Source organism: Panthera onca, chromosome A1 (assembly GCF_046562875.1).
Source record: "Panthera onca isolate mPanOnc1 chromosome A1, mPanOnc1 haplotype 2, whole genome shotgun sequence".
In the NCBI taxonomy this organism is placed as follows: Eukaryota; Metazoa; Chordata; class Mammalia; order Carnivora; family Felidae; genus Panthera; species Panthera onca.
The window spans coordinates 59,770,205-59,794,853 of record NC_138339.1 but is presented as its reverse complement, the minus strand read 5'-3'; the positions used below and the strand labels follow the sequence as shown (position 1 = coordinate 59,794,853).

At 36.9% G+C, this 24,649-nt stretch overlaps 1 long non-coding RNA gene across 1 annotated transcript in view; it reads left to right on the top strand.

Moving 5' to 3' along the window:
* The window catches only part of LOC132680978 (uncharacterized), a 134,479-nt gene extending 111,225 nt beyond the window's left edge, over positions 1 to 23,254 (top strand). The window contains exon 3 of the long non-coding RNA XR_009610787.3: positions 23,158 to 23,254. This is a non-coding gene — a long non-coding RNA (uncharacterized LOC132680978). The remainder of the gene's footprint in view (positions 1 to 23,157) is intronic.
* The last annotated feature ends 1,395 nt before the right edge of the window (positions 23,255 to 24,649 follow it).

Below are 24,649 nucleotides of genomic sequence, written 5' to 3'. Positions count from 1 at the left end.
TTGCATATCCATAGTATCATTTAACATGCTTCTCAGTTTTTGCATTTCTGTAACTTGGTAGTTAGATATAGCAGCTTCATCTGACATGAATTTTTACAAGGATCTTTTATAGGTAGTGATGTGTCCTTTTATCAGGAAGAACACAGTGTCTCTTTTTGTGTTAGTTGCTATCATTGATCTTTACCTAAATCCATTAGTTAGTTGGGGGTTTGCAAAAGAATAATAGCATTTTTCCTTCATTTATTATTGGGAACCCTTATATAAAGAAAAAACTTTTCTTCATCAACCCTTATCTGAGGTACAGGTCCTACAGGAAATCAGGCCAACTGCTTAATTCTTTCCTTTACCAGTTTCTGAGTAATGTGGTACTGTAGCAAGCTCCAGAGAAGACATTGAGTATTGTTTTTAGTATCTTATGAACTCATGGATTTTAATACATTTGAAGTTTTTGGGGGCACCTGGGTGGCTCAGTCAGTTGAGCGTCTGACTTCAGCTCAGGCCATGATCTTGCAGTTTGTGAGTTCAAGCCATGATCTTGCAGTTTGTGAGTTCAAGCCCCACATCAGGCTCACTGCTGTCGGCCTGTCAGTGCAGAGCCTGCTTCAGATCCTCTGTCCCCCTCTCTCTATGCCCTTCCCCTGCTTATGCTCTCTCTCTCAAAAAAATAAATAAAACATTAAAAAATATATGTATTTGAAGTTTTTTCCTTCCTTGGTATGTTATTCATGTCAGTGCTTGACTTGCCTTGTTTTAGTCAATGGAAGCCATTTTGAGCTAATTCTTGACCTTCTGACTTGACTACCATTGTCTTTGATGGTGTCCCTGCTTTCAGGTGTGATAAGACATTCCAGGGTCATCTTATACATTCTCTGCCTATGTTTTTGTTGTTGTTGTTCTGAATGTTCCAAGGTAACTCAGCTATATTTGGGTGCTAAATTGAAGAAAGATATCAGACTTTTTTGGAATAGTGCTTCAGCTAATATATTTAGAGGTAGGCAAGAAGATTCAATGAGGAAATGGGCATTGATAATGGATAGGACTGTATTTGTTGACTGAGCCACTGAGAGGAAAGTGGCAGATCCATACTAAGAGCAGTTTTTGTGGTTTCAGGACTCTGAAATTCCTGTTTACCTCTTTGTAGGTCTGATTACCCACAGATTCATGACCCACTGTTCTCTGGGAGCTTTTGATCAAGACAAGAAATTTGTGTATCAGCAATTAATGAGCATAATGGCTTCATCTCAAGGCAATGCCATCTCTGGACAATAAAACATAGCCTTTAGGCCCTGAGGAACAGCCTCATTTTGAAGCTGTCTGCCTACTTGTTCAGATAACCATTTACAGACCAGCCCCTGAGTCTTGGGTTTTGAACAGCTGGTAGTAATTTTCTTGCACTAAATGACTGCTAATTATCCTATGCACCACACTTAATTTATGTGTTGTTGGCTGAGTTGTGAGTTCACCTACTCATTATAATTACTTCTTGCCTTCATCCTTTTAAAAATTTTTTTTTAACATTCATTTTTGAGAGACAGAGTGTGAGTTGGGGAGAGGTGGGGAGAGAGGGAGACACAGAATTTGAAGCAGGCTCTAGACTCTGGGCTGTCAGCACAGAACCCAACGTGGGGCTCGAACTCATGGACCACAAGATCATGACCTGAGCTGAAGTCGATGCTTAATTGACTTAGCCACCCAGGTGCCCCTACTGCCCCCTTCTCTCTTATTCCAGCTTTCATTTCCAGCACCACAATTCAGGGAGTTAGATACAACTGAACAAAGGTTTCATAGCAGTAGCCAGTCTTAGTGGATCAGCAGATGAACTCTGGTCTCTGAAACAGGCCACTAGATGATGAGAAAATGAAAGCTCCAAGGAGAAACTGTCATTTCAGCATCATGGTGACCTAGAAAGCGTCATAACCAAGAGGCTGACAGCCTGAGATCTAGTGCCAGGGACTCTGTTGTTAGGCTGTGTTACTTTGATTGTGTCATTTAATATTTCACTCTGTTTTTCCACCTCTAGAATAAGGATGGTATCTCTTGCCCTGTCCATTTCACAGGCTAAAGTGGGATAACGTATATAATTTGGATTTATACATTATAAAGTCCTAGTAAGTATTAATGTTGACAATTCATGTTTTATGAAATATTACTATCTCTTCACAGCAAATAGTAAAGGGGAGAAACTCTTCCAGGCATGTGAATATTAATATATCATTTCAAAAGTCTTTTTCCATGAAGACATTATGTCTAAAGACATTGGCTTACTGAGTCCTCATAACAAGTGATGAGATGGATTAGAGAGGTGGAATTATCCCTGTTCCAAGCTGAATTGTGTCTCCCAAAAAGATATGTTGAAATCCTAGCCCCCAGGACCTCAGAATGCAAACTTATTTAGAAATAGTATATTGCAGAGGTGCCTGGGTGGCTCAGTCGGTTGAGCGTCCAACTTTGGCTCAGGTCATGGTCTCACAGTTGGTGAGTTCAAGCCCTGCGTCGGGCTCTGTGCTAACAAACAGCTCAGAGCCTGGAGCCTGTTTCGGATTCAGTGTCTCCGTCTTTCTCTCTCTGCCCCTCCCCTGTTCATGCTCTGTCTCTCTAAAATAAATAAATGTTAAAAAAAAAAGTTAAAAAAAAAAGGAAATAGTGTATTGCAGGGGTGCCTTGGTGGCTCAGTCAGTTAAGTGTCCGACTCTTGATTTTGGCTCAGGTCATGATCTTATGGTTCATGAGTTTGAACCCCTCATCAGGCTCTGCACTGACATCATGGAGCCTGCTTGGGATTCTGTCTCCCTCTCTCCCTGCCTCTCCCCTGCTTACTCTCTATCTCTCAAGATAAATAAAAATTATCTTTAAAAAATTATTTAAAAAAAGAAAGAAATAGCGTGTTGCAGATGTAGTTAAGGAATAGGTGGACCCCTAACCCAGTAGGACTGGTGTACCAATAAGAAGAGGAGAAACAAACACACAGAGAGAACACCATGTGACAACAGAGGCAGAGGTTGCAGTGATGGAGCTCTAAGCCAAGGAGTGCCAAGGATTGACAGCCACCACCATAAAAGGAAGAGGTAAGGAAGGATTCTTCCCTACAGATTTCAGAGGATTGATACCCTGACATTGGATCCATACTCCACAAATGTGACAAAATAAATTTCTGTCACTTTAAACCACCTAGTTTGTGGTACTTTGTTATGAAAGTCTTAGGAAACTAATACAATCCCCATTTTCTGACCAGTATTTTGAAGTTTAGAGAGTTCAATCAGGAAGTATTTGTCAAGAGTCTGCAGTGTGTCAGGTACTCTTCCAGTCCCTATGCATACAGCTCTAAATAAAACAAAATTAAAATCATGCTTTAGGGTATACAGCTTGTTAAAGACAAATAATATGATGACACCCAAGTGCCAGGACTTCCAGATCAGCATTTCTGTTTTGGTTTATTTTCATTATATCCTCCAAAGTAAGGACTGACTTTAATATTGGCAGTGCTGGGGCACCTGGGTGGCTCATTCAGTTAGGTGTCCGACTTCAGCTAAGGTCATGATCTCACACTTCATGAGTTTGAACCCCATGTCAGGCTCTGTGCTGAGAGCTCAAGAGCCTGGAGCCTGCTCCAGATTCTGTGTCTCCCTTTCTCCCTCATCCCTGCTCATGCTCTGTCTCTCTCTGTCTCTCAAAAATGAATAAACATTGAAAAATTTTTTTTTAAAAATTGGCAATTCTTATACTGCTTGTGAATGTGCCTGGATTGTTTTGCTATTCTCTAGGGAGCTCAATAACCTGTTTCCTTACTGGCAAACTTATATTCTCCTTTAGACACGATACATGCATTATCACAATCCTCTCTAGCCCTGGGGATGGGCACCCTTCTTTTTTTCCTTGACTCTGAATTCAGGATCAGATAATCTGATGCAAGAACAACTTTGTGATGGGGCATTTCTGAACAAAGAGAAAAAGGGGAATTCCAAATTGCCACATTTCTAGTTATGTAAGTAGGTATTTAAAACACTATGAAGGTCTAAGAGTCACTAGTCAAGGGACTTGTTAAAAAAAAGTCCTTCTGGAGCACCTGAACTCATTCTTCCAGGTATGAGGAAGTATAGCAGATGGTGGAGTATGGCCTGACAATAGCCTCCTGATGGAGAGAACAAACGTTGGCTTTTGAGCTCCCTGGTGAAGGTGCTAACGGACTTGGTTATTTCATCACTTAAGAGTAAGAAAGGGTAAAATAAGTGTGTACAGGAACCTTACTTCATAAATAAAACCAACCATAGCAATAGCCTTGAAAGACTTAATTCAAGACCTCCTTTCCTTCCCACCTTGACATTTTAATGGGGTCGGCAGCTTGAGCTTCATTGTAATGGAAACCAGAAGACAATCTCCAAAAGTGAAAGGCTACAACAGAGGCCCAGCAGCCTTTGTGTCTAAATGTATCAACTCTGTCCTCAGCAAATGGCAATGTTGCCTGACAGGCAATTACTGCTGTTCCTAATTGCTTCCATCAAACCCGGCTGTTTGAAATACCTAGAGCCCCATACCACCTCGTGTCTCAGCCAACAGTTTTCTTGGCTTTGGTTAATGCTTTATTTTTGGCATGCTGGTTTTTGTCTGGCCATCAAGTCCATTCTGACCCATTAAACTTTCCAAAGACCTTCTCTGATCAAAGCTAGAAGACAATCTAATTAGGTTGTTTTAAGTGGAAGACTGGCAAGGCAAAGTGTCTCCTGTTTGGCTTGTCGGTACACGGGGAGAAGATGAAAGCTCTACTTAGGACTCTGCCTGCAGATATAGAGTTCATGGTAGAGCTGCCTGATAGTGGCATTTTCTTGAATGCCTATAGAAATGGGTTTTGTGTGGGGAACTCTGAGCATCATGAGAAAGGGTGAATGGGTTTACATGTTAAAGTACGTAAGTTTTGGGGCACCTGGGTGGCTTAGTCGGTTAAGCATCCGACTTCAGCTCAGGTCATGATCTCTCAGTTCATGGGTTCAAGCCCTGCATCAGGCTCTGTGCTGACAGCCCAGAGCCTGGAGCCTGCTTCAGATTCTGTGTCTCCCTCTCTCTCTGCCGCTCCATCTCTCATCCTCTCTTTCTCTCTCAAAAATAAACATTAAAAAAATAATAAAGTACATAAGTTTCATTAGTGTGCTATAGGAAGCATGATTTTTTTCTTAACCCAAAATGTTTCCAATGTGATTAAATTAGAACTTTTGATATTTTTCTCTACCGGTAGTATCCCCAACTCAGGAAAGGCCACAACCACACAGATAATTATGAGTCATCTTTGGTGTTTCCATGGCCCTAATCCCCTATTACTTTGAGTTCATTCTCTATCTCCACTCTTATATTGTTTTTCAGTTCCCACCATCTTGCACCTGGACTAGGAAATAGCTTTTTAATGATTCTTACTGATTCCTGTCTTGACTTTCTCTAATTCATTCTCCACAAGGCAGCAGGGATGCATTTTTTAAAAATGTACATCCAGGGGCACCTGTGTGGCTCAGTTGGTCAAGTGGCTGACCATTGATTTTGACTCAGGTCATGAACTCACTGTTCATGAGTTTGAGTCCCACATTGGGCTCTGTGCTGACAGCACAGGGCCTGCTTGAGATTCTCTGCCTCTCTCTCCTTCTCTCTCTCTCAAAAATAAATAAACATTTTTTTTAAATGTACATCCAACAAAAGGCTACTTACTGTATGATTTCCTGTATATGACATTATAGAAAAGGCAAAACTAGAAAGAAAGAAAGAAAGAAAGAAAGAAAGAAAGAAAGAAAGAAAGAAACAGTATTTTCCAATGTCTAGGGAGGGGATTAACTCTGCAAAGGGGAAAAGGGAAACTTTTTGGGGGGTGATGGAAATGTTCTATATCTTGATTGTGACATTGGTTATATGAGTATAGGCATTGCCAAAACTCACCAATCTATGTACTTAAAAAGGTCGATTTCATTGTATGTAAGTCACAATAAACCTGACTTAAAAAAAATGTCAAAAAGTGTAAAAATCTCCAGTCTTAGGGCTTGTCTTTATTTGGCTGATGCAAAGATCTGCTCTCTTTGAACAACCCTATCCCTAGGAAATTTGTCAAAAACAGTGACAGGGCGCCTGGGTGGCTCAGTTGTTTAAGTGTCCAATTTCGGCTCAGGTTATGATCTCGTGGTTTGTGAGTCCCAGGCCCACATTGGGCTGTCTGCTGTAAGCACAGAGCCCATTTCAGATCCTGATCCTCTGTCTCCCTCTCTCTCTGCCCCTTCCCCACTCTCTCTGTCACTATTTCTCTCTCTCTCAGTCTCTCTCTCTCTCTCAATAATAAATAAACATTAAAAAAATCAGTGGCAATTGTTTAACATGAGAGTTGCCTGTGGTGGAAATATCCGTTGAGGCTAACAAGAAACTTTCAGACAAAAAACTTATCAATCCATAAGGAATAAAATGTAAAAATTATAAACATATACACCTAACATGGTTAGGAGCTGAAAATACATGAAGCGAAAAATTGGGGAATGAGATGTCCATGAAAGAATTTGAAAACCTGAGACATATTCCTGGGAATCTAGAAGGACCTGCATATATGCAGGGCAGTGCACATACCCAGAAAAGACATTAGAAGACCTGAATCACACCTCTGAGGAGATGTTAATCACACCTCTGGCTGATCTTGAGGACATGTACAATCAGAAAGTGAAAATTAAGGCAGAATTGTCAGCTGCCTGTTGGAGTGTTGAAATCATGCCCCCAATAAACACAGAAAACCTCTTGATAAAGGCTGAGAAATACATTGACTCAAGACATTTAAGTAAATATCTGTCAAATCATTAGTTGAACACTAAGTTAACCAAGCAGAGACTTCAGCAGCTCTACACAATAAAGAATAAAGACTTTATAGAACTAGTCCTGGAAAGCTACTAAACAAATAGCAATAATGACAAACTCTGGAAGGGGGATGGATTTGATTTTTAGAGTTGTTAGATGTATTATTGAAATTGTTCCTTTTTCAACAAAAGAAATGATGAATGCAAAGAAATGGAAAGTACGGCCCAAAAACAAGGAAAAAAGAAGTTAATACAAACTTCCATGAGGAATCCCAGACATTGGGCTAATTGGCTAAATACTTTAAATCAGCTGCTATGAATAAGTTCAAAGAAATAAATAAATAAAATAAAGGAAACCATGTAAAAATGAAGTGTGAAAATGATATTTTCTAAATGGAGAATATCAATAAGAGATATAAATTATTTTTAAAAATAAATATTCTGGAGTTGAAAGATACAATAACAAATGAAAAATCCACTAGAGGAGCTTAAAAGCACACTTGAGCTAGGAGAAGAAAGAATCATCAAAACTGAAGATCGATCATTTGTGACATTAACTAGTTTGAGGAACAGAAAGGAAAAAGAATGAAGAAAAAAGAACAGAGCCTCAGAAACCTATGGGAAATATCAAGCCTACAAACATACACAAAATGGAATCCTAGAAGGAGAGGAGAAGGAGAAAGGGAAGAAATAGTATCTGAAGCAACAGTTGCAAAAAATTTTTCAAATTTGGTGAAAACCATGAATCTACATATTCAAGATGCTCAATGAATCCAAGTAGAAAAAACTCAGGGATATGTACCTAACTATATTATAACCAAACTATTGAAAGGCAAAGAGAAAATCTTGAACGAAGTAATAGAAAAAGAACTCACCATGTACAAATGATCTTCAATAATAATTAAAACTGATTTCTGTTCAGAACCTCCTACGGAGGCCAGAAAGCAGTGGGATGACATATTCGAAGTGTCAAAAGAAAAGACTGTGAACTAGGAATTCTATAACCAGAAAATTATCCTTCAATAATGAAGAGAAGTTAGATAATTTTCAGATAATAAAAACAGAGAATTTGTTATTAGCAGATATGACCTACAAGAACTGCTAAAAGGTGTCCTTTAGGCTGAAATAAAAGGACACTAGAGAGTTACTTGAATTCACACAAAGATATAAAGTTTGTAATGTATATCAAAGCTAATACATGTATAAATGTGTAATTTTTATGACCATAAAAGCATGAATAAAGGGAAAGAAATGAAGCTTTATTGGAGGAATTTTTTTGTATGATATTGAAAATAAGTCGGTATTACTCTAATTTGTTTTAGGTTAAGATGCTACGGCAACCACTAAGACTAACTTAAATAAATAAATAAATAAATAAAATGATACTATATATTATACATAATAATAAATACATAACATCATGTTTATATATGACAATGAAATTAAAATGATATGCAGTAAATATGTATTTAACACAAAAGAAGGCAATAATGGAGGACTAGAGGAACAAAATGAACATAAAACGTATAGTAAACAAAGAGCAAAATGGCAAATGTAAATCCCAGCTTATCAGTAATTATATTAACTGTAAATGGACTAAACACTAATTAAGAGGCAGAGATTGACAAAATGGATTTTTTAAAAATACAACTGTATACTATCTAAAAGAGACACATTTAAACATAAAATACATACAAAATAATAAAAAAATGAAAAGAGATATCATGCAAACGATAACCAAAGAGAACTGAGGGAAAGGATTATATTAAAACAAGACAAAATAGACTTTAAGACAAAAAGTATCACTAGAGACAAAGAGGATTTTGTAATGGTGTAAGTGTCAATCCATAAGGGAGAAAATGTAAAAATTATAAACATATACACCTAACAATGGAGCTGAAAATACATGAAAACAGACAATTATAAAGAGAAAAAGATAATTCAACAATAAGAGTTGGAGATTTCAATATCTACATTAATAGATAGAACAACTATATAGAAAATCAAATAGATATACAAAAATTGAACAACACTATAAACCAACTAGATCTAACAGATATCTACAGAACACTACCCAACAAGAGTAGAATAGATCATCTTCTTAATCACAGGGTAGAACATATTTTAGGCCATAAAAGAAGTAAAAAAATTTTAAAAGGATTGAAAACATACAAATTATGTTCTCTGACCACAATGGAATGAAATTAGAAATCATTAACAAAAGTAGATTTGAGGATTTCACAAATATGTGGAAATTATACACTGTGCTCCTAAATAACCAGTGGATCAGAGAATAAGTCACAAGGAATATTAGAAAATTATTTGAGATGAATGAAATAAAAACACAGAATACCAAAACTATGGTATGTAGTAAAAAGCAGTACTTAGAGGAAAATTTTACCTTTAACTTTTTATATTAAAGAAGATCTTAAATCAAGAGCCTAAACTGCCACTTTAAGAAACTAGAAGAAAGAAGAGCAAACTAAAACCAAAGCTATGAGAAGGAAAACTATAATTAAGATGAGAGTTGAAGTTAATAATTAGAAAAACAATAAAGAAAACTCATAAAGCCGAAAGTTGGTTCTTTCAAAAGATCAATAAAATTGACAGACTTTTAGCCAAACTGATCAAGAAAAAAAAAAAAAAGGACTCAAATTATTTAATTCAGGAAAGAAAATAGGAGGCACCACTACTGAACTTACAGATATAAAAAAGTAGTATAAGAGAATAGTGTGAACAATTGTATGAAATGAAATAAAAAAAATCATAGAAAGACACAAACTACTAAAACTGACTTAAAAAGAAATAGACAATTTGAATAGGCCTACAGTAAGTAAGTGGAATGGATTACTAATAAAATGTGTTTTGTTTTTTTTTTCACAAAGAAAAGCTCAGGCATGGATGATTTTGCTATTGAATTCTACCATATGTCTAAAAAGAATACTAATCATTTGCAAATTCTCCCAAAAAGGAGAAGAAGCAGGAACACTTTCTTATGTATTCTATGAAGCCAGTATTATTCTGATTCCAAAACCAGACAAAGACATTACAAGAAAACCACAGAGTAATATACCTTATGAATATAAATGCAAAAACTGCTCAACAACATACCATCAGACTGAATCCAGCAACATATTTAAACTATTATACACTATGACCAAGTGTGATTTATCTTAAGAATGAAAATTTGGCTTAACATATAAAAAGAAATTAATGTAATATATCATATTAACAGAATAAATAACAGAAATGTAACAATACCTTTGACTCAAAAAAGGCATTGACAAAATAGTACACATGATAAAAATACCTAACAAAGTAGTAATTGAAGGCAACTTCCTCAGCCTGATAAAGGACTTCTATAAAATACACATTTCTAACATCATATTTAATGATGAAAGACTTAAAACCTTATCCCTAGGGTCAGGCATAACAGAAAGATGGTCTACTCTTTCCACTTACATTCAGCACTGTTTTAGAGATTCTAGTCTGGGCAATTAAAAAAAAAAGACACACACACACACACACACACACATACACACACACATCCTTATGCTATTGGAATTAAGAAAAGAGTTCAGCAAGATTACAGGTATAAGATCAATATATAAAAATCAGTTGTATTTCTGTAAACTACTAATGAACAATCTAAAATGAAATTTAAAAATCCCATTTGCAGTGCCTCAAACAGAATAAAGTACATTAAGCGTCATCTTAACAAAAGAAGTACAAGATATGCACACTGAAAAATACAAAACATTTTTGAAAGAAATTAAAGAAGACATAAATAAATGAAAAATCATGCTGTATTCATGGTTTATAAGACTTAAGATGGCAATACTTTCCAAATTGATCTACAGATTCAACACTATCTCTATCAAAATTCCAGTTGGCTTCTTTTCAAATATTGACATGCTAAATCTAAAATTCTTGTGCAAGTGCAAGAGAACAACAATATTCAAAAGAACCCTAAAAGAGAAGAACAAAATTGGAGGACTCACACTTCTCAATTTCAAAATTTACCAAAAATCTACAGTAATCTAGACTGTGGAGCACTATCATAGGATAGACATATAGATAAGGGAAGGGAATTGCAAATCCATAAATATACTCTCATGTTTTTTATCAAATGATTTTTGACAAGGGTGCTAAGATCATTCAATGGGAAAAGAATAATCTTTTTGATAAATGGTATTGGGGCATTCAAAAGATGAAGTGGGATTCCTCATACCACACACAAAAGTTAATTCAAATGGAACATAGACCTAAATGTAAGAGCCAAATCTATCAAACTCTTAAAAACAGAAAATATAAGAGTAAATCTTTTTGACCTTGGGTTAGACAAAGCCTTATTAGCTATTGCAACAAAAGCACAAGGAACAAAATTTAAAAATAGGTAAATTGGACTTCATAAAAAATAAAGCCTTTGTGCTTCAAAAGACATCATTAAGAAAACTAAAAGACAACCCCCAGAATGGGAGAAAATATTTGCAAATAATATATCTGATAGAGGATTGTATCTAGAAAATATAAAGATTCTTCAAAATGAAAAATAAAAAGTCACCCAATTAAAAATGGGCAAATTATTTGAAGATTTCTTCAAAGAGCATGTAAAAATGGCCAATAAACACATAGAAGATGCTCAACATCATTAGTCATTATGGACATGTAAATCAAAATCACAATGAGATACCACTCCATACCCACTAAGATGGCTAAAATTAAAAATTAAACAAGGCAGATAATAACAAGTGTTGGTGAGGATGTGGAGAAATTGGATCATCATATATTGCCAATGGGATTGTAAAATGGTATAGCCATTTTGGAAAATGGTTTGGCAATTCCTTGAAAAGTTTAACATAGAGTCACTCATATTACTCAATATTTCCACTTTTAGTCATATGCCCAAGATAAATCTAAAAAAATTTCCACACAAACTTTTATACAAATGTTTATAATAGCATATTTCTACAGCCAAAAAGTAGAAACAACCAGAATGTTCATCAACAGATGAACGGGTAAATAAAAAATTCTATCCATACAATGCAATATTATCCAACCATAGAAGGAATGTACTGATACATGCTGCAAAATGGATAAACTCTGAAAACTATGCTAAGTGAAAGAAACCAGACACAAAAGGCCACACATCAGATGATTCCATTTATAGGAAATATCCAAAATAGGCAAATCCACAGAGAAAGTGATCAGTAGTTGCCAGGGTCTGGGAGTAGGAGAGAATGGGGAGTGAATACTAACTGGTATGGAGTTTCTTTCTGAAATAATTAAAATGTTCTAAAATTAGGTAATGGTAATGGTTGTACAACTCTGTGAACATACTAAGACTACTAAATTGTACACTTTAAAAAGGATGAATTTTGTGGTATATGGATTATAGTTTAATAAGGCTATTATTTTTTAATATAATTAATATTATTCTGAATACATCTTTTAAGCTGCTCAATAGCTCTCTTCATTCTTAGGATAAAGTCCAAAGTTTGGCCATGGTCTACACTGTCTTGCCCACGCTTCTGAACTGTCTTGTTCCACGTGTTTCTTTCTGAGTATATGCTAGTCACCCTGACCTATAATCTGTTCTTTGAATACATGTAGTTTCTACTGCAGTCCTGGTTTTTGCTCTTCCTTCTGCCTGGAATGTCCTTTCCTGCTTTGCCCCTGGCTTTCTCCATTTTGTTTTTTCTCTATATAAAGTAATTGCTTCTCCTTCCATACATTTTATCACATCATATTTAAAATTTGTCCTTATACACTTATAATCCCCAATCTTGTTTATATATGTATTTATTTGTGTATTTGCTTATTGACACTCTAGCCTCATCCCTCTACCACAGGATATAGCTTCCTTGGGGAGGACCATCTCTGTCTTGTTCTTCACTGTATATCTCATTTTGAGAAAAGTGTTTGTCCAATAGTTAATGCTCAATGTATGTTCCTTGAACAAATAAATAAATTCTCAGGTATAATGAGTGACATATTTGACTCCAGACTTCTCAAAAACAGTACATTTTACACAAGGGCCTTCTTATAAACAAACTTTAGAAATGGTTCCTGAGGAGCCAGATGAGTAGTCATGTTTTTCCTCTTAATGGCATCAGGAAACCTAGAAGTTCTTGCTTCTTGCCCTTATTTGACATTTCATTCACTGAGCCCCACATTCAGGTATTCTTTCAGGTGGTAGGAATGCAAAGATGTGGAGCCTGCTCTTGAGGAGCTCACATTCTAGGGAGGGAAACATACCTGAACAATTATGAAATAATGCAATAAATGCTAATAGAGAGCCACAGGACACTAGGGAAGTACAAAGTTGAAGCTTTAAATTCTTGGTTGTAGGAATATGGCTTTAGGGAAGACTTCACTGAAGAGGTTAAATTTGTAACCAGTGATTCTCAAATTGGGGGTGGGTGTGGTAGGAGAAGTGGTTTTGCCCTGCAGGGCACATTTGGCAATGTCTACACTTTTTTTTTTTTTTTTTTTTTTTTTTTTTTTTTTTTGCCACAGTTGAAGGCAGAAGAGGTGCTACTACTGGAATCTAGTAGGTAGAGACTGGGATGTTGCTAAACCTCCTACAATGCACAGAACAGCTCCCACAACAAAGAATTATATGGTCCAAAATGCCAATAGTGCTGAGGCTGAGAAACTCTGATTAAGACATTAATTATTAATTGTTGCTTAAGCTGTTATGTGAGAGGCTGCTAGGTAATTTTAGACTGGATGGGTCAGGCTGATAACACTGATCAATCTTACCTGAAACAAAGAGAGATAACTAGTTGTTCTATGTCCCCTCATGTAGTAGGGTATGAAATATTCTCACCAAAGCATCAACTCTCAACCTGACCAAGCCTCTAGTATAGCACTGGCTATGTGAAATATGTGAGCCACATATGTAATTCCAAATTTTCTAATAGCCATGTTAAAAAAATTAAAAAAGTAGATAAAAATTAATTTTAATGATACAGTTGACCCTTGAATAACACAAGTTTGAACTGTGTGGGCCACTTTACACAGATTTTTACAGTACAGTACTCTAAATATATCTTCTCTTCCTCATGATTTTCTTAATAACATTTTCTTTTCTCTAGCTTACTTTATTATAAAAATATGATACAGAATACATATAACTAGAAAATATGTGTTAGTCAATGGTTTGTGTTTTCGGTAAGGCTTCTGGTCAACATTAGGCTATTAATAGCCAAGTTTGGGGCAAGCCAAAAGTTATACATGAATTTTTGACCATTAGTGGGTCAGCTCACCTACCCCCTGTGTTATTCAAGAATCAACTGCATATTTTGTTAAACCCAATATAAACAAAGTGCTATTATTTCAACATTTAGTCATAAACATTATTAATGAGATATGTTACTTTTCTGCACCAAGTCTGGTATGTATTTTTTATTAAGAGAACATCTCCATTCAGACTAGCCACATTTCAAGTGCTTAAAAAGCAGCAGCTAGTGGCTGCTGTTTTGGATAGAACAGCTCTAGAATTAAACACCAATTTGTAGGACAATTAGAGAACAGAGGCATATGTTACACACACTCCAAGGATGTAATCAGAAAAGATCTGGAATGTGGGAAACATTTTAGGACAATGATCTGTTTTCTTTCAAAAATGAAAAAAAGGAGGGGGAGGGAGGTGTTATCAATTTTAAATGACTTATGAAATATACCTGTCAAATAGACTGTGTGGATTTTGTATGGATCCTAATTTGAACAAAATGACTGTAAAAAATTACATTTTGAACACTAGCTATTTTATTATTTTAAATAGTTATTAATTTTATTAGGTGTGAAACTGGTATCATGATTACAGTCAAAATCAAACTCCTCTTAAAGACACATACTGAAATATTTACAGATGAAATGAAGCAATGTCTGTGACTTGCCTCATGATAATCCACTGGGAAGGGAGAAATGGGTGTGAGTATAGAGGAAACAAGGTTGGCCATGAGCTGGTAATGCTTGAAAGTAGGTGATGGGTATGTGGGTATTATACTGTCCTCTTTACTTACGTAAATATTTTAAAAAATTAAGATTCAGGAAATATTTTAATAAAAAATTTTTTATGTACATCATTTTAACAAATATTGCCTGTGGATATGGTTTGTTGCCCTGGTCCATGGTGTGCACATGCCTCTGACACTTGATGGTGGCTTTCCAGAAGGGATCTCTGTCTTCTCTTCTCCCTTATTCCCCTACAGAAGCCACTTATAGACAGTATTTTCAAAGAGAATTGAAAAGAATCAATGGTTGTACTATTTATTTTCACTTGGGAATCCTAAGCTTTAAAAAAAAGAAAGGGCATTCTGGAGATTCTGCATATTCTATCATTGAGATCAGAGCAGCAATTGAAAGTTGGCATAAAAGTTTATGTCAGGAACAAAAATAAAAGAGAAACAGAAAGAGAATTGCTTATATTGCTAACCTTCTGAGACAGCATGCCCCTATTCAACTTAGGAAGTGGGTTTTTTTCCCTAAAAAAAATTTACCCATAGGGTATGATTTTAGGTGGTATAAAAATTGGAACTTTTAAACCTTAATATTATATTTAGTTTATGTGTAGGAAAACAAAAACTAGCTAGCATACCAAACTCACAATTATATGGATGATATCAATTAGAACAGGTAGAAAGAAGTATGAAATAATAGATAAGTTTAAGTGAAAACATGAAATAAAAATAGTAGCTGGGACACATATATGGCATAAACTCTGAAAGTGATTCACAAATAGGTGAATTTTGGGAAATGCTCAATATAGAGATTTTCTTCTGCTAACCTGGATCAGAGGGGATGAAATTTATTGAAAAGCCCATGGAGAAAAAAATAATACAAAACAACTCAGGCTGAGACATCATTTTAATAGAGTGATTTTCATTATGAGAGTGACATATTCCTGGATTAATCTCTTTGTGTTGTGCCAAGACATATTTTTCTATATCTTGTGCCTCCCAGAACGCAAATCTGGTGGGAAATATAATGAGAGAAAGGATGGTGGCTTTTGTTTTAGGGACAACAAGTGCTAGGTAAAAAAGTTCTGAGTAGGAGTGGAGACCTGTGCTTACGCATGCTGTATCAGATATTAAGTCAACTAGTTTCTTAATTGTTGCCTCCTTATTATCCCAGGGCCCTGTGTGACCTGGTCCCTGCTCTTCTCTAGCTTTACCCTGTAAACTACAGTTTCATGGCCAGCTTTCTGTTCTCCAGCACGGGAGTCTTATTCTATCTCAAAGCCTTTGCACTTGCTCTTTCCTCTTTGCCTTCCCAAAGATCTTTGCTTGACTAGTTTTTTATTACTTCATCTCAGGTCCAATACTGTTGCTTCCTCTCAGGGTCTTTCTATTGAAAGAACCACTTCTTTATCACATTATCTCGGGTTTTTTGTTTTTTGTTTTTTTTTTTTTTTTGTCTTCTTCATAGAAACTAACAGGCCCTGAAATTATGCTATTTGTTTACTTGCTCCATAAAAGAGGAGCCTTGTCTGCTTTGTTCCCAGTATGTCTCCATCATGTTGAATGGTGTCTGGCATGTAGAAGGAGCTTGGCAAATATTTGTTGAATGAATACATGTATTAGATAAGCTGGGGTTTGGACTAGATCATCTCTGAGGGTCTCTTTCCAGCTATGAAGTACTATGATTTTCAAAATCCATCACCAAAAGCATTCATCTTTCCAACAGAGAGGTTTTCTCCACAAATTGGCCAAGATAGGATTTCCCAAGGCTTAAGTGAAATGGTGGGTAAGCAAGCCGAGTGAAACAGATGCCTCCGGGTGCCGACATATCATTCTCTGAGTTTAGCAACAGAGCAAAGAGCAATCATCGTAATCAGTAAAGAGGTGGATGAGAGAGTAAGTCCTCTGCCAAATTGCCTTTGTGGATGTCAGAGCCAGCTTCTCTGAAAACAGCCCTTTATTTAAAACATTACTCCAAGTGGAGCTAGCCCCCAACCCCACCCCTTCCCTCTTACTTGGGCCCTCCAACTTGTCACATATGTGTTCAATTGCTTTCTTAACATCAGTTTGGGTAACCCTGATGTGAGGGAGATGTGAGAGTCAGCCATTAGGTCTGTGAAGCCCTGATGAAAGCAACTTTAACACATAACCATTTGCTTTGGCAGGAGCTCAGGCCAAGAGCAAAAGTCCTCTTGATGTGTCAAATTATAGATAAACACAAGTTTCAAAAACATTTGTGATATAACTGCAAATAAATGCTGGTAACTGGCAGGGTGCTCCGTTTACAAATAGTTTCTGTCAACCAAACAGTAAGAAGATAAACTTGAACACGACTGACTTCCCAAACATTTGAAAACACTTTAATAGCAAGACTCTGAGGCTGCAAGTATAAAACAGAATAATAATTAAGGCTTAGAATACCATCCAGCCAACAGAAAAACTGCACAGGGCTGTGCCTTGGGTTCTGGGGTTTATCATGATGACTTAGTGTCTGATTCCTTGAACCCCTCCCATTTTTTGAAGACCCTCTGAGATGTCCACGTCCCTGATTTTGGTTTGGGTTGTCCTATCTTCTTCACGTCCCCAGTTTGAGAAGCATAACCCCTGAGAACTGACTGGAAGAGTTCGTACTTAAGAATAGATGGTGCATTTCTTCCCTAGGTGGGGAGTTTTAGGCCTTAATAAAGTAGTTTCATTTGGAAGATTGTTTCTAAAGAGGAAAAGTCAGGAGGGACACTTGCCCTGTCTGTGAAGCTCTTTGGTGATGGTTTTAGTGGTAGGAGGAGAAATGGGGGTATACTTCCTTCTGCTCATTGGCCACCATGAGCTTTTATCCATGAGCTGAGAAATAGGTATTGAGTTCTTCTGATGTGTTAAACACTGTGCTAAACACCAGAATACACTGGCAAGAAAAACTTGGGTGCTGGAGTCTGATCTCTATGATACAGTAAAGCTCTGAAAAGGGAAGTCATAGGTTTAAGTTCAGGTCTGCATTAACACTAAATCTGCTGTCTTAGTACTATATCAGGAGCTTCAGATTCAGTACTTGATCAGGTAGCAAAAGAATGAAGCACTCAGGGTGGGCACCATGTCCATTCTGGAAATGTACAGTAGTTGGTGAGCCCCACCTCTGGTTAACTCTCTTTGTTCTGGAAGACAGCACAGGTTCCTCTATTTTCAAGACAAGCAGGAAATCTTGACCTTTAAGATGCAAAGTTTCCAGGGGCGCCTGCGTGGCTCAGTTGGTTAAGTGTCCAACTTCGGCTCAGATCATGATTTCATGGTTCGTGGGTTTTAGCCCCATTCTGTGCTAACAGCTCAGAGCCTGGAGCCTACTTCGGATTCTGTGTCCACCTCTCTCTCTCTCTGCTCGTGTTCTGTCTCTTTCTCTCTCAAAAGTAAATATTGAAAAAAAATTTTTAAATGCAAAATTCCCTCATGTTAAATATTGATGATTTCGTTTTTAAAAACACTGATCAGGGAAAAACTAAACAAAATCTAGGGTATGTGTCTTCTCAATTTGTTCATAAATAAGAGAAAAGTCCTATATCTATGCAGTCTGATGGTCTGTGTGGTGATTTACAACCTGCAGTTGGGGAAGAGAGAGGCTGGATCTGCAGGGCACTGCCCCCCACCTAATTTCAGTCAGTGAAGTGCTGTTTCCACCTGTGTTCCCAGTTGTCATTTGGGTCTTCTTTGCCACCTGTGATCCAAGTTGTATTGCCTAAAATCCATCAATTTCAAAGTTCAGTACCCTGCCCAAAATTCTGAGAAGTCCTGGAAGTGGGGTGTATATTTTCATGGCTTCCTCTATCTCCCAGGCTACCACACCACCCCTTGAAGTGGTACTGTGCCCAAACATGGCACTTGGCCATTTCTTTGCATTCCATAAGTAAGTATCTCAGGCACCCAAGTGTTTGTAGACTTTACAACAGACATTTTTGGTAGAGGTGGGGGCAAAGTTAGGGAAAGCAGAAGTTTTATTTTGCAGCAAGCCAAATTAACTTCATGTCAAATAGCAGACTTGAGTGTTTTTAAGATGCCATTTCGTCTGCTTCCTTTCTGCTTCATGTTTGCTACTTGTAGGATCTGGTTAAGTTGTTTAGCCTTTCTGTTCTTCAGAGTAACTTTTAAAATGAGAACTACAATAATATCTACTCACAAGATTGGTATGGGGATGAAATGAGTTAATATAAGAAAAATGATTAGAACAAGGCGAGATATGTGTGTGTGAGAGAGAGAGAGAGAGGGAGGGAGGTGGATGGATGGAAAGATGATAGATAGATACATAGATAGATAGATGATAGATAGATAGATAGATAGATAGATAGATAATATCTCTATTATATTATATTCTATTCAATTCTATATATAAAATAAGGTTATTGTTATTTTAATTTCTAGTTCCTTTCACTCCTGCATTCTTTTCTCTCCTCACTGACCTCTCCTTTTCCCATTCAGGAATAACAGCTAAAAATTTGCCTATGACCCTTCTCTATTTTCACCCAGAATAGTTTGTCTTCTTTCTCCTCTGAGGTCTTGGCTCTTGCTGATGTCATATCCCAAGTATGTTTATCAAGGTATTTTCCAAATAATGATAGTTTCCTCCCTAAGAAGGATTAAGATGTCAAATGTCAAGATAATAGTTTTTGAACTTGTTATATTTATTATATACACAAAGGGTTCCATATTTTAAAAATAAATATTACAAACACTGGCTAGGTCTTCAGGGTGTTTTCAGTTTCTAAAATTATGTGATTCCATAGAAATAAAATTTTCTGGTGGAGTGGGATGCCTCAGTACATGACTCCTCATGATGGATCAGGGAAGGCTGGAGCACCCAGCCTGGCAAGATCTCCTCCAGGCACATACCTAGGAGCTTGGAGATACTGTTGGCCCTTGCCTAGGAGTCGAGGATGCTGCAGTGCCAGAAGGTCGGAACCCCATCCAATATTCATATAATATGCTTTTCCTCTCACACAAAAAAAATTCATCCTATTACTTTTAGAGTATTTCTAACCTCTTTAATCTACCCAACCTTCAGATGATCAGTCACACAGATGATATATATGGAGACAGTCTTCTCTCAGTGAAGACAAAGAATTAAAGATTTTATCAATCTCACTTTTATGTTTTGATATTGGCTTGTAGCTAGTATTAGCAAACACAAAATCTCCAAAGATCCGTTCATTTCTTATTCTCTAATAAAGCTAATAATCATATATGTATATAATTTTAATTTATAAATTACATATATATGTATGCTTTATAATTTATATGAAGCATTTTTGCATTTATTACAATACCCATAGAAAATAACAACACCAAAAACAAAACCCTCCAAGATTGATCTCAGTTTCTAATCTGCATGTGAGTCCTTCTTTTCTTGCTACTATGGCTCAGATAAGAGGATGGCAGTCTGATTTTTAAGCTACTAGTTGCTATCCTTGGCATTTGTCAGGTTGAGAAGTTGATTTTGGAAGCACTATAACAGAGATGTTCTATCGTAGGTTCAGGAAAGAGATATTAACAAAGTTAAAGAAACAGGAAAGGTGTGTTCTGTAATCTCTTTCTCACGGGCGTGTCATGGCAATTGTAGAGCAGACTTGGCTTTGTGTCATGGCAATTGTAGAGCAGACTTGGCTTTGAGTTTTAGCTCTGACACTAGTGCTGTGGTCTTGGGAAAATGTAAAATTAACCTGTCTCAGTTTATATTCTTCATCTCTAAAATAGGAATGATAATATCTGTCTCAGGAGTCTATGTGATAACACACATAGCAGCGGTTGCTTCTCCTTTGTGAAACACGTTCTTCTCCTGGTGGCCTCCATCACCATCGCTCTAGCATTTTATTCCTACCTTTCTGGCTCCTCCTTGTCAGTCTCCTTTTCTTTCCTCTAGGCTAGCTTGAGTTGAATGAAGCTCTTCAACATTTGTTTCTGAAAACAATTCTCCCTTGATACTCTTATCCTGGATGATTTCACACATACTATATTTATTTTTCTTCCACTAGAAAAGATAGGAAGATGGTTTCTCATTACTTTATGGAGCAGAACAAGAGGAAGGGGATATATAGTAACATATTGGCATTCCAGGTGGTTTTCAGGTTTGGATTTTTCCAGAAGATACCGCCCGAGGTACAGTAGAGCCTCCCAGGGGAGCAGCTGGAGTGGGCTGGAATGGGGTCATGCTCAGCTGCCCAACAAAGCCAACACCCTATATTCATAACAGCAGTATCCTGAAAACATGGAATATTCATGAGACACTAGTAGTGGGTCCCAAAAATTATTTGGGGGAATTCTGAAGCCTTGCTGCCATGCAGGGGATGGTGGAGGGCACTGAGGTACAAACGTGGTTATACATGGCAACATGGCCATATTTGTATCCACAGGCTAGTGAGAACATCAAGAACACCTGTTGCAGATGTAGAATGCCTAACCTACAGTGGGTTCCTAATACATTTTAAATACATTTTAAATAATCTCTCTCCCGTTTATTTAGATGCAAGAGGCCATAAGTCTTGTTTAGAACTAGTCATTTTTGCTCTAATAATTGGATTTTAGATTAAAGATTTCATGGAATTTTATAGTCAAAATGGACCTTAAAAGGTCAGGTGATCCACTTCTTCCAGTGGGATTAAATAAGCTTGAAGATTCTTTCAGTATAAAATAAACCATTTAAGGAAAATGAAAACTGGGAATATCCGAAGGACTCAAAAGGAGTTGATGTCTTTAGGCACCTGATTTGGGCTAATTCTAACACTTGGGCTAATATATTTTTGGCACAAGCTTCCTGGCAGTGAAGGCAAAGTGGAAACATCTTGGGTTCTTTAGTTTTGGTTTTCTGACGATGGAAAGCATACACATTTTTCTTTAGAGACAAACTTTTTCCTGGAACCAAACTTAGGCATTTATCACATGAGTCACTGTGGGACAGAATGGACAATATCTCCCTCCATAGCTTCTTATATAATGTGCAGTTTTTTATCTGGATGGTCTCATCTTGACCATTTATGAAATCAAACATTCTAGTCACTGGGAATCCCCTTTCTAATACGCTGAGAGAGCCTGAAATAAACCAAAAAAGGAATCACTTATGCTGACCTCCTCACCACTATGGAGAAAACCTATGGAGAAAAACTTTGGAAGCAGTTCTGTTTACAAATAAACTAAAGACAGTCATATTTTTCATCATCACCATAACTACCTTTTATCAAGCACAAGTGCATTTCATATGTATAAGCAAGTTAACTAAAGCTTGAATAACTCTTCCAAACTCACATAGCTCATCCTGGTTTCTAACTACATTTGATTGGTGGTGTTTTCTTGAAGCATTGTGTTGAGGAGAATTCTGAGGTCACATTGTTTAATAACGGGAAAGAGAGGGGCACCTGAGTGCCTCAGTTGGTTACTCATCCCATTCTTGATTTCAGCTCAGGTCATGATCTCATGGTTCTTGATATTGAGCCCTGTGTTGGGCTCTGCACTGACAGTGGAGAGCCTGCTTGGGATTCTCTCTCTCCCTCTCTCTCTTCCCCTCCCTCACTCACACACACTCTCTTTTAAAATTACTAAATAAACTAAAACAAATGAACAAACAAACAAACAAAAAAAAAACAATGGGAAAGAGAGCCTTGACCAATTCATGATGTTTGCGTGTGAGAAGGTAGTGAGACATGCTGGCTATGCATTTGCCATCATTGTGTGATTACATTTCCCACTAGCAAAGCAAATTTCACATGGTAGTAATTAGCAGATAAATGTGTTACCTATAATTCCTCTAAATTTGTCGGCGGAAATATCCCAAGATGTATATTACTTCACTGCTTTTCATTACATACCACTGGGAACCTCAGTATGCACAGAAGCTGATATAAACTCATAGGAACCAAACCAAATGAAAATTCCAACCTCATCACCTCCCACCAAAAAACACCCAAACCCACACTGCAAATAAGAATTATTTATGTGAATTAAACATATCTACATAACCCAGTTTACAAATATATTAACTGTTTTTTTAATCTTATCCCATAGCTAGGGAATTGTATGCATGTATGTATGTATGTGTGTATCAGATTTTATTTATTTATTTATTTATTTATTTATTTATTTATTTATTTATTCAACTAACTGAAAGAACCCATTAAGAGTTGCAAACTTTACAGGTTCTCTGTGTGACACTTTGAATGATTCAGCAATTGCAGCCTACATGCAGCAGTTGAAATGTGTGTCTATATCCTGAAGGGTTGTGGTCCCTCAAAATGAAACACTTATTCCAAGTTTGCTTGAGGCAACTGATTGTTCTGAGTAGGCAGCTGCTGCCTTTGCCTGCCTAACCTCTCTACATTTGGTAACAGACCATCCATCTCTTCCTTCATCCTCAGAGCATGAAGTTCTGGTAGAACTGACTCTACTTCCTCACCCTGGCATCATGTTCCCCTGACCAATGAATGATGCAAGGAGGTACATGCTATGAAGTCAGACAAGGTAAGCCCTGCCTGTGACTTTGGCTGGAGCTACAAGATAAATGCCCTCACTATCTTTGGGTTGCTAGGCTGGTAGAATACACACCCAATAGCTGCAGGTGGACATAGTCCCTGAAAATAAATCTAGCTCCAAAGCAAGTATCGGTGAATGGAGAAAGAGGGATTCAAGGCTTTGAGTCTATACACAGAGTTGTGCATCCATAACCACAATCAATTTTAGAACATTTTTATTACCTAGAAAATAGCACACTCCTGTTAGCCATCATCCTCAAACTCTCCAAGTACTACCTCCAGTCTAGGCAACCACTAATGTACTTTTTCTCTCCAGATTTGCCTGTTCTAGACATTACTTGTAAATGGAATAATAAAATATGTGGTCCTTAGTTCCCTTTTTAAAAATTTTTCATAGTTCCTTTTACTTCTTCTTACAGTCCTCATTAAAACTAAAATTTTAAAACATGTGTTATCATTTGTTTAATGTTTGTCTCTTCCATTATACCATACATTTCCATCAGAGCACAGACTCCGTGTGTTTAATTCATATTGTACTCCCAATACCAGTGCCTACCCCAATACCTGTGCACTGCAGAATAGACACTTAATAATATTTACTCAATAAATGGATGAATGGATAATAAATGGATGGCTGAATGAATAAATCAGATATCCACCCTGCTGTCACCACCAAGATTGATCCAGAAATACCAGTCTACTTAGTACAGTGAAAGAGGCTGATCTGGTTAACTTCAAAACCAGTTCCTCATGTTGGGCGGAAAGAGAAATAAATATCTATTTAACAAGACAGAGTGTGGTTACACATACAGATGTGTAATATTTGTAAATGAGAAGTGAATTGTTTGTGTATAGGGGTAGAGAAGCGAGAGACTCAGTAAGCTGGAGCTGAGTTAAAGTAAATTATTTACTGCACTAAGCCACAATATGGCCACAGCCAACTGGTTACAACTGCTGTTCCTTTTTCTTAAAGGCCTCAGTCTCTGTAAATATACTCTGAGTAATAGGAAAGAAAGCATTCTGTTGCTCAGAATTTGCTCATGGCATCCTCAATTGTTTAAGGCCTTATTCCGTGAGTATTTAAGTCTGGTTGTTTTCTTCCTATGCCTGTAACCACACAGGGAGAGAATGGGATGGGAGAGAAGTCAGAGATGCCTGCTCTGTTCCTTGGACAAGCAGATCTTAGAGTGGGAAGCACACTCCCTTCTTAGATGGCTTCTACACTTTGAGGCTTGGCAAAGCAGTTGCTGAAAACATTGAACAAAATAAACTACAGAATAGAGAAGGAATGCAGAAAAAGTCATGAAAAACAAATTGGTGATTCATAGAGATTGCAGTCTAATGGCTACAAGATTTTCCCGTCTTTGATTTAGAATTT